The sequence below is a fragment of the Drosophila miranda genome, chromosome XR (assembly GCF_003369915.1).
Source record: "Drosophila miranda strain MSH22 chromosome XR, D.miranda_PacBio2.1, whole genome shotgun sequence".
NCBI classification, from domain to species: domain Eukaryota; kingdom Metazoa; phylum Arthropoda; class Insecta; order Diptera; family Drosophilidae; genus Drosophila; species Drosophila miranda.
Genome location: NC_046674.1, coordinates 29,898,966 through 29,910,070, shown reverse-complemented (window position 1 = coordinate 29,910,070; position 11,105 = coordinate 29,898,966).

The window sequence follows — 11,105 nt, the reverse complement described above, 5'->3', positions numbered from 1 at the left end:
CACAAGAAAGCGTTTCCGACCCCATGAATTATATATATTCTTGATCAGCATCAATAGCGGAGTCGATTGAGCCAGGACTCACACGCTTCCTTCTGAACGTTAGTTCATAAACTAAAACACATCCACTTTCACCACAAATCTAACATACCCCTACTCATACCATATACGCATTTTGGGTATCGTGTATAAAAATTCAATTCACTTTTAGTTTTCTTACCAAGAGCAGATAACGCAAATGTTTAACAAGGGCATTTTTTACTTCGAATATAAAGTTTGTGATCGTGTGGTCAAATTAATAAATACCGAAATTCTACAAAGCCCCAACCACTATACACCGGCCTCCGTGCATAACCATTTGTTTGTACCGGCTGTAACTCCGACGAACCGTCTGAGATAATATTGCGTTGCCAATTTGAGCGGAAATGGCTTTGGAGACATGAACAAATTTTTTTCTTCAAGACTGTCGATGCGGGTACCCATTTTTTGTGTAAGCACGTTTGATTAAGAGGCATTCTGAACAACACATACCGAGCGTACTTTTGCGAAGACTTTTCCCTTCTTTTTGAAGGTTAATGGCAATCAGCAGTTCAGCCCATCTAAAGAATTTTTTGTAGCACTCGTGTGCTTAAATATACAAGAAGTCAATAAAATCCAAGTAATCTTTACCAAATCCTGATCAAACCATTAAAATCGTTCAATGACACCAGTGACTTAATTTGATTTAATTGAATTTTTACCAGATCAAAAATGCCCATCCAAAAAAATTTTAGTTTTGAAAAAAAATAAAGAGGGTTCTCCGCTTTCATTTATTTAAATTTTTGCCAAGACTGTTACCTTTTAATATATAAACTATTGGCAGCCATGCAGTCGAAAACATTTCAGCTATTTCATAGCAGATTATCACCATAACTATTAACTTATTGTTTTGACCAGTAGATTACAATGTGGTACAGCGGGTAGTGAAAAAAAACAACGAACAATAATAGGATTTACTCTACTTCTGCACCACTGACTATGTATTACTGGGTTATATCGGGCTGCGTAGCCCAACAATGACTATTTATTTATTTATTATTATTAGGGGAAGTGGTTCGGGTGTGGTCAGCGCTTTTTTTTTAGCTCATAGCTTGTGACCATAACATAAAACCTATACCTATTGCCGCCTTGGATTCTTTTTTCACTTTATTTTTTAGTTAGCACGTTTTTTGAAGTGAGAAGTGCGCTCTGCATTGACTGGCTTACGTCCGTGAGTAAATGGTTTATTTGGGGTGCCACTATGCGAGGACTGATTTGATCTAAAATGGAAGCTGAAGAGAGGAAACTGAAGAAGTAGATGGCTGTGACTTCATTGGAGCTTCTTTGACGTGGCCAAGTCGGATCTGGATATACCACGATTGGGTGACGCTCGTCCTCGTCCATTTCATTCTCGCTGGTAGCCATTGAGTATAAAAGCTCAACGGTTTCAACATAGTCACCTTTGAAGCAATTACAGTGTGCTTAAGAACTAATAGTATATGTACGAGTATAGTGTCACTAGAAGTTAGCACTGCTACATTATTTTGATGTATTTGTAAAAAAAAGTTATGGCCACACCCGGACCAAATTGAGTGGCCACACCCGAATTCGGAAGTGATTTTAAAACTTCCCGAAAAAAGGGAGGTTACGTACATTGTGTTGGCTATCGGTATTGAATCACAAAATATAATAAGTTTACTGTCCAAATATTCATAGAACTTACCTCTTCTAATAATTCACATCCAATTATAGAACTTTACAATTTACACATCTGAAAAATTTTCGCAGAAATAAGCAGAGATTTTGATCTCTTTAGTATTTGAACAAAAATAATTTGTATGTAAAAAAAAAACACACTTGACAATTGTCAGATATATCTCCTGTCTGCAAAAATTTAAGTAGGGGTGGCCACAATTTTCGCCCATTATTTTAATTTTTTTTTTTTATTAAAAGGATGTATTGCAGTATATGTACATATATACATATACATATATTTAAATATATGTAAATATGTGCATGCATATGTAGAACAATAGGATTATGCAGGGTTAGGTCTAGGATTATGTGCCGAATATATTTCGGATTTTAATCAAATTTAGCACTTTGCTGGGTATCATTTCCTAAATCCTGTGAGGGGGTCGCAGTTGCTCCCACAAAATGTTGAGATCTCCTTCAATATAGTGCAGGGCATTCTCTTTGTCGTCCTATTTAGCTATAATTTCCGATCTAAGTCCGATCAAAGCGGTGTCGATTCATGGTTTATTTTCTCTTTTCTTGGCGAGGAAATTAGCCTTTTCGTTTGCCTCTCGCCTGGTACCCACCCCATTTATTTATATATTTATTACGGTTTTGTGTGCACCAAGCTGTTTGAGCTGTTGAAAACATTCCTCGATCAGTATGGGTTGGTTTGTGAATGACTGGTTTATTGCACTTTTTTTCTAAGACTAATCGAATAAACAAAGTTTACCCATTCACCGGGAAACCTCACTACGCAGAACTCTAGCTGGGTCAATCCTAATTGCCACCGCAGAGAATTCTGCTGACAATGCGATCGTTCCTCAGAGGGAAAAAAACACTGGTCCAATTGCTGATCATCACTATTGCCCAACCACACACCAAACAATAATATAATATTAAGTCCATATTATTCCAATTCTATTTTAGCGTATTCTTACAGACTCAGCACTTTTTTTCCCTCTTGTAATCTCTATAAATAGAGATTTTTTTGAATAATGTTAGTATCATCTTCCATCGCAATTAGTAGAGGCTTTCACCATGTCTTTAGACCCTAATTTGAACAGCGTAGGATACCCTACCCGCAGTCCAACTGGCTCAATTTCTAATTGTGACGACAAAATTGTGCACGGCTTATGTATCGTATCAAACCAGCTTCCTATACATACAACTTAATACCATATTCATGCATCGATGTACCTTCTATTCACTGCAAAGCTACCATTTTAAAGTGGTATTTAACGTAACAAAGGGAGATAACTATTGATGATTTGGGGCTTATTCGAAAGCCCAACGTTAGTTTGAAGCACCTTTAAATAATATATCCAATTAGCATCCAAGTAGTCGTATATGATCTAACAGTTAGTCCGTCTGTCTCTGGTCTGATGAGCTCGTGAGGTGGCTCAAAGGGGGCCTAGCTGAGGCCACCGGACGGGTCGCAGGTTGCGGATAGCGAACGACCTACCTATATACAGGTCATATAGGTAGGTCAGCTGCGAATAATCGGACATCCCTAGGGAGAGTACCGAAAATAAGCAGCCCCGGACAGCCAGCGGGTGTTCGCGAAGTAGCAACACTGACGATGCGCTTGTGGTGCCGCCTCGTATAAGTAGCTCACACACTCCCCTATCCCTACACACTACCTACCCACATCCCAACCCCCCACATTCAGCTCACACCGGGCCGGACTAAGAGTGTTATTCGACCCGTGCCGAGAGTCAGCCTGGCTGGGGGCCCGGTATATAAAACTAGCCCAGTCGTTAACGGAGAGCTCAGGGACTTGGCAGCCCCCTGTTCTAAGTATGCCTTATCCGGGCAACGTGGATCTCTGCCCGGACGGACCGTACCCCTTCTCTGCAGCTCGTGGGAAAAGAATGGAAGAATTTAAAAACAAAAAAAATGAGTCTGGCACTCCCCAAATGCCAACAGGGAGCAATCCCAAACAGGGGAAGGCAGCGGCCCAAAGGCCTGGCCCGACCCGCAAATCAGCAGGGAAAACCTGCGCGGCGGAAGATGCTAGGGAGAGCCCAAAGGGGTCCCATCCCGGTGTCGGGGTGGGTGGTGAATTGGCTCCCAAAATCGATACCTTGGCAGAGTGGCTATGCAATCCTGCGGCTGCTCTGCCTGCTGGTAAAGTGGCGGGTGATGAGTCACCATCTACTAGTGTCCAAGCCAAATCTTTTACATATGCCGATAGAAGGAGTGCTGGCAATATACTCCGTCGGCAGAACGCAAGCCAGATGTCCAGCCCGACGGACAAATGGATAAAGAAGGTTGAGTGGGCCTCGAAGGTGCTGCCGAACTTTGGCAAGGAAGCACCGAAGAAGGAAGCACCTCAGCCAAAAAGGCAGCGCTCACAAGAGACTCCGGGGCCGACACCGAAGCGCTCCAGAGTGCTGCCTAACACATCATTCGCGCAGATTGCCAGAGAAAGGACGCTGATTGGCGTCCTGGACAAAGGCAGCGCGGACTCCCGGATACCTAGAAACCAGTGGAAGTGGGTGGAAGCGGCACTGGCCGACCGCTGCTTCGAGCTGCTGGAAAAGCAGCCTGGACCCCCCCCGTCTGCAAAGACATGGGCTGGTACCAGGGCTGCATAAAAATCGTAGCCTGTGAAGACGAGCGCTCCGTACAGCTGTACAAAGCAGCGGTAGCGCAAGTCGGGGAAGTCTACCCAGGGGCGAAGCTCGTCGCTGTAGACTGGAGCGAAGTGCCCAGTAGACCAAGGGCGAGAGTCTGGGTGCCCGCCTCCATGAAGGAGCCGGAGCGCATCCTAAAAATGTTGCAAAGATGCAACCCCCACCTCCCAACAGCGGATTGGAAGGTGGTCAAAGTTGAGACGACACAGGGCCCCACAAACCAGGCGGTGGTCGTCCTCAACAAAGAGTCGCTGGCCCCGATTGAGGCTGCCAAAGGCGAGCTCAATTTTGGGTTCAGCTCTGTGACCGTAAAGGTCTACAAGTCGGATGCGGCGGCCGAGGCACGTCCTGTCGACAAGCCAGTTGAGCAGGACGCTGCCTCGGAGATCGAAGCACCCGACGATCACACAGAGATAGACCCAGAGGGCTACTCCACCGATGGCACGCTGAGATGCGACTTCGAGGCGATGTGTTGCCACGAGGAAGTCGAGGACGATCCGGATGCCGACATTACAGTGGTGGAGAACACTAAGGATGTCCTTGAGGCTCCTTCAGATCAATCTCCACCACTGTAAAGCGGCATCCGCTGCTCTTATACTCCGCCTCGAAGAGAGCGGAGCAGACGTAGCCCTGATCCAGGAACCTTGGATAGTGGGAGACAAGGTTTGTGGACTAGGGTCGAAGGAGTACAAGATAATTGTAGCTCAACATGAAGGTAAAACCCGCACCTGCATTCTCGCCAGAAAGCACCTTAATATCTTTCTGCTCCATAACTATAGCGATAGCGACAACACGGCGGCAAGCCTAGAGCTGAAAGGGACACATCTAAGGCTGATGTCGTCCTACATGGCCCATGAGGGAAACGATCCTCCCAACGACCTGGTTCGCAAACTAGCCAGCGACAGCGAGAGGTCGGACATAGACCTATTAATAGGTTGCGATGCCAACGCTCACCACACTCAATGGGGGAGCTCGAACACAAATGTAAGGGGTGAGTCACTTTTCAGCTTCATCCTCAACTCAAATCTACTTATTTGTAATCGGGGCAACGACCCCACTTTTATAATTAAAAATCGACAGGAGGTTATTGACATCACCCTAGTGTCTTCCAACCTGTTAGACATAGTCAAGAGTTGGCAAGTCCTTGATGACCACTCTTTCTCTGACCACAGATACATCGAGACCACACTATCCCTCGAGTGTCCGAAACCTAAGGACTATATTAATCCCAGGAAAGCCAACTGGGAAAAATATAGCTCAGCCCTGGAGGACTTACTCCCCTCCAAAGCACCATCATGCCCTGACACAAAAGACGACCTAGATCGCCTAGTGAACAGGTTCACAGAGGCATGCAACAAAGCCTTCGCGGCAGCGTGCCCCTCTAGAAAACCTAGGGGAAAAAGAAACCCCCCTGGTGGTCAAAACAAATAGACATCCTACGTAAAAGCTGCAGGACCCTCTTCAATAGGGCCAAAAGCGCGAACGAGGAGAGCCACTGGGCAGACTACAAAATCAGTCTGTCACTATATAAAAAGGAAACAAGGAAAGCAAAAAGGGCCTCTTGGCAAAAATTTTGCTCGGAAATTGAGGAAACGTCAGAGGCCGCAAGGCTTCGCAAGATTCTCTCAAAAACTAACCCCTCGGTAGGGTATCTTAAAAGGAATGACGGCACGTGGACTAACTCCAGTGAGGAGTCCCTGCAGATTCTACTAGACACACATTTTCCAGGGTGCACAACCATCGAGACGGCACATCTTCCAGGAGAGGGACCGGTAACCTCGATGGATCACATCCTCACAAAAGGTAACATAAGCTGGGCAATAAACAGCTTCAACCCGTTCAAATCGCCAGGCCCAGACCAGGTAATCCCGGCCCAACTTCAGAAGGCCGGGGATACGGCCATCAACTGGCTACAAGGTATCTTCAGGAAGATACTGGCTGTGGGTACAATCCCGCGAACATGGCTTAAGGCAAAGATAGTCTTCATTCCCAAAGCTGGGAAAGCCTCGCACTCAGCTGCAAAAGACTTTAGACCAATCAGCCTATCGTCCTTCCTTCTCAAAACCTTTGAGAGACTCGTCGGGCTGCAACTGAGGACAACTATACACCCTCAGTTGCTGTCAGGCGCACAGCATGCCTACCGGAAAGGAAAATCCACGGAAACGGCTCTTCATGAAGTGATCTCAGCGGTAGAGAAATCTCTGCATCACAAAGAGTACTCACTCATAGCCTTTCTCGATATTGAGGGAGCTTTCAACAACGTTGTACCGGGCGCCATTACAGAAGCCCTGACTGACCTGGGGGTGGACCGTCACTTGGTGATGCTCATTGATCAATTGCTCACATGCAGGACGGTGACATCATCGATGGGATCGTCCGCCCAGTCAAGGTATGTCAACAGAGGCACCCCGCAAGGTGGTGTCCTGTCTCCTCTTCTGTGGAACATAGCAGTCAACAAGATTCTATGTGACCTAGAAGGGGGGGGCTGCAATGTCGTGGCCTATGCGGACGACGTTGCGATTATCTTCTCGGGAAATACCCCCAAACACTGTGCGACTTAATGTCCACAAAGCTAGCGCAACTGTCGGATTGGACAGAATCGCGCGGTCTGGGAGTAAATCCCTCAAAAACGGAACTCGTACTATTCACAAATAAATACAAGGTCCCGCCCCTCAACCCTCCAATACTACAAGGATGCAGGCTCTCCTTTAGCGACAGTGCCAGTTACTTAGGGTTGGTAATTGACAAGAAGCTTAGCTGGAACCTGAATGTCAAAGACAGAGTGAAGAAGGCAATGACTGCACTCTACACATGCAAAAAAGCTATTGGGCTAAGATGGGGTATGATCCCAAGCATAGTCCAATGGATATATCAAGCTATAGTTAGACCAATACTACTCTACGGAGTTACGGTGTGGTGGCCGGCCCTATCAAAAAGGGCGATCACCAAGCAACTGGGCAAAGTCCAGCGGACTGCCGCCCTATGCATCAGCGGAGCTCTTCGCACCACCCCAAATGATGCGCTAAATGCCATCCTATGCCTACAGAGCCTTGACCTCGCAGGAAAGGAACGGGCAGAAGCAGCAGCAATACGTCTAAGAGACTCAGATCAATGGGTGACACAGTGCATAGGTCACTCAGCCATATTAAATAATAGCAGTACCGTCCCCTCAAAAACAGACTACCAAGTTCCAAGAGAGTACACAGACACTCCCTTCGACACAATCATCCCTCACAGAGACGAATGGCTCGAGGGACTCCCAGGCCCAGATGGGGCCATAAACATCTTCACAGATGGATCAAAGCTGGACGACAGAGTCGGAGGGGGAATCTACTCTGAACAGCTAAGCATAAGGCATTCCTTCAGACTCCCAGATCATTGCAGTGTCTTTCAAGCGGAAGTCATAGCAATCAGGGAGGCTCTAGACTGCCTACAAGCGGCTGCCGTCACGGCAACCAAGCTAAACATTTATAGCGACAGCCAGGCTGCGATCAAATCGCTGAGCGCGATTTCCTCGAACTCGGCCACCGTGGCAGACTGCCGCAAATCTCTGCACGAGATGGCTCAGCAATTTGCTATTAGCCTGATTTGGGTCCCGGGCCACCGGAACATCGAGGGCAACTGTATAGCGGACGAGCTGGCCAGATCTGGCACTACAATCCCCCTTCTCCAAGACAAGGAGGATATCTGTATGCCAATGGCCACCTGTAAGCTCATTATAAGGGAGCAATACAAGCGACTAAACAACGATATGTGGCAAACAGTGCCACGATGTCGCACAACTCGGCAAACATGGCCGACCATGGACATGAAGCGCACCTCCGAGCTCCTCAAGTTAAGCAGGAAAAGGTGCAGCGTGGTCACACGTTCCCTCACGGGACACTGGCTAATAGGCACCCACGCTAACAGGCTGGGGGCCCCACATAACGATTTTTGTCGCAGCTGTAGAGACGAGGAAGAGGAGGAGACAGTGGAACATCTGTTCTGCTCCTGCCCAGCTCTCAGCAGAAGAAGGCTACAGCACCTGGGCTCAGCCTTTCTACACGACATCTCAGAGATGTCCAAACTATGTCCCAGGAGGATAGCGAACTTTGTGAGAGCATCTGGCTGGGATAATTGCTGACAGGAAGTCTCACAACGCAGGAAGGAAATGATCCTATGCGGTATCACAACGGGCCGAAACCGGCCTAAGTGTGACGGGTTCCGAGCGAGCCCGGCAGCCGCCTCAACCTAACCTAACCTAGTCCGTCTGTCAGTGTATACATATCACCAGAGCCTGTCCTTGCAAACAATACAAAATACCAAAAACATATCTGTTCCGGAACCCAATACAAAATTCAAAATTTTCCGCACTTCCTTTCGATTGCAGGAAGTACAATGGCCGCCAATGAACAGCAGGAGGATGAGTCGAGGCCCAGCACCAGCCGCGGAACGGGCGCTCGGGAGAGTGCATCGGAAAAGGACGCTTCGATGCTGATGGTCCTGGATGTCCTGATGGAGCTGCGGCGGGGGTACGTCTCACTCGCACGGCTGATGAGATCCGAGCAGGAGCGAGAGCTGGCCCACAGCGCACTGCTGGCCATCGACGAGGACATCGAGCGGGTGCACGAGAACCGCTTCATGAGCCCCGAGCACCGCACCAACCAGATAAGGGTCTTCAGCGAGAGTGTGCGCCGCTCTCGAACCCATGCGCGCCTTATCCGCAACATGGTGCACCAGACGCGACTACGCTACGAGGCGACCATGTTCGAGAGCCAAGTCAGTGGGCTGCCCGATGCCGGCGGGGATGACGGCGGCCTCGCCCGTCGCATGTCCACAAACGGTCCGATGGGGCCATCAAGGGGGGCCCCGCAACTGGATCATGATGTGGTGCAATTGGCGCGACAGGAGGAGGAGCTTCAATGGCTGCGACGACTTTCCATCCTTTTCCTGCGGGAGCTCAATCTTCATGTGGCCGAGGATGTGGTCTGGCCGCCAGAGCCAAGGCATAATTTGCACTGGCCTCCTGCTGGACAGGAAGAGCAGCATATGCTGCGTCAGGAATATCCCCAAGAGGGGGGCCAGGATGAGGACCAGCACCGGTAGCGGCCGCGACAGAGGCATCCACAAAGAGCCCTACCTCTTGTATTAGAATGTGAAATACAGAGCATACCGAACAATCTGAATAAAACCACGATTGGCTAGCCAAATACATATTGAAGAATATACATAGAAAAGAGCACACTCTAGGGAGCACACTCCCATCAGCATCCTCATCTTCATCGCCATCCCTACCCAATAAAGAGTCATCGCATAATTTCAAAAACCGCAATTGGATGCCAATTGAATAGACCGCTAAGCGAGGTAATTGGCATTCGGAATGGAATGGAATGAAGTGGAAAGGAATGGCACAGGGTCGCATTGAATGGTATGCTATGGGCATTGGATTGTATGGGTATGAGTGTTCAATGGAATGCGGTATGGTGGATGGGGTCCATTTTGTTTGGCTTGTAATGCCCTTACTCTACTCTAATTTTGGTTTAGGGAAAAGTTTGACTTTTTGGGACTGCTTGTCATCGGTATATACCATCGTTTTTTGATCGAATAAGAGCTACCCTCTGTTGCCTTTTTAGAAGTTATTTCTTGGCTTCAATCTTGGCTTTACACTTGTATACAGTGGCCCATAAAGTATCTTCTCTAAGGCAGGGATTTGCATACAGGAGGTTTCTATAGCTTCTTGTGTGGTATCAAATGGAATTATTATGAGTTTAACTAAAAAATATCATATATAGACCTTCAGATTCTGATATAATAGATTGAAGGATAGCTGACTTATGTTTAGTCTAGTCCGTAGACTATAGAAAATATTGGTCTACATTTTTAATTCACAGTTCTTCCTTTATCCTTTTTTCTCTAGTATTATTGAAAGCCCGGATACGGAGAGAGAGTCTGCACATTGTGTCTTCTGGCAGTTCAGTGCCGGTTTTTAGGGTACCAGACTCATCGGTATTGCCAGACTTCACGGAAATCTCTTTTCATGTTTTGTTTGGTTCCGGTTTTTGCTGCTGTCCGGCTGCTATTCGACTGATGTCTGGCTGCTGACCGGCTCATTGAGCAAAGCGCGCTTAGAGCGTGTTTCTGCTTGTTTGTATTATCTCTCTGGTCCTTTTATTTGGCCCCTGCGACGCGAGTGTGTGGGTCGCATTCTTTTCAGTGTAAGTGAATCCAAAACTTTGATGATGGGAAAACTTTCGGGGTACACTGGACTCTGGCGGCTCACTGGCTTTGCGGCCTTCGATCCGGTGTGTCAAAGCATTTTTGCCAATTGGCTGCGCTTTGTGCCGTTGAATCGGGATGCCAGCGGCCCCAGATCACGGGGAATGCCCGTGGGCCACAGGCACAGACCCGGGAAAGGGGAGCAGAGGGCACAGTTAAAACTATATTACAAGGCCTCGCCCCCGATTTCTTTGCCGGTATTATGCGTCAATTTTTGTGCGCCTTGGGGGCCGTTGACTTCCGCTCCATTCGGAGTCGTTCCCTTCCTTGTTTTCTTTCCCGACTTTTCCGTTTCTCTTTCGTTCCATTCCGCTCGTCCAGTGTCCGATTCGACCCCAACAAACGCTTCAATCAAGTAGCGGACAATGGGGAAATGCCATCGCCATCTGCATCCATCTTTAATATAATGCCCTTTGTTTCCAACATTTTTGTTGGTTCATCATCTTTCTTAGATCCAGAGAC